Raw genomic sequence first — 594 nt, 5'->3', positions numbered from 1 at the left:
ATATAACATGAGCCACAACAGAATAAGATCTAAAATCCTGAAGACCTAAGATAAATAACAGATTTCAGAACTAATTTTAAGAAAATATAAAACAAGGGTCAATAACAAATATGAATGCCCGAGATGCATTAAATAAATAAATAAATTCAATCTCATGTGCCGAGCCCTTAGAAATGTAATATTTGTATTTACATTGGCTTCAGAGAGTTTCAGCATTTATACAGTTTTCAGTAATAATGAATATTGTTTCTGTTTAACCTGAACTAACCATGCTTTTTCACGAAAACGTCAAAATATCTCATATTTAAATGTATTAAAACATAATATTATAACAAATGTTAAATTTAAATTATATTATAATTTAAATACAATAAATGAATTGTATAAATAATTATATTACAAATTAATAATTGTATGCATATATAATTTAAACTTTATTATTTACATATGAAATATATATTTATTGTATTATTTATACAATTAGCTAACTACAATATCTAAATATGCCTCTCATGCATACTCAGTAGGCTACTTCAACCGCAGTTTAATAATAAAGGGTTAATCATTTATCAGCGCACCATAAACGCCCCGATC

This window comes from Sinocyclocheilus anshuiensis, unplaced genomic scaffold (assembly GCF_001515605.1).
Source record: "Sinocyclocheilus anshuiensis isolate Anshui unplaced genomic scaffold, SAMN03320099.WGS_v1.1 scaffold371, whole genome shotgun sequence".
NCBI lineage: Eukaryota > Metazoa > Chordata > Actinopteri > Cypriniformes > Cyprinidae > Sinocyclocheilus > Sinocyclocheilus anshuiensis.
The sequence above is the reverse complement of the archived record's forward strand: the minus strand, read 5'-3'. Positions refer to the sequence as shown.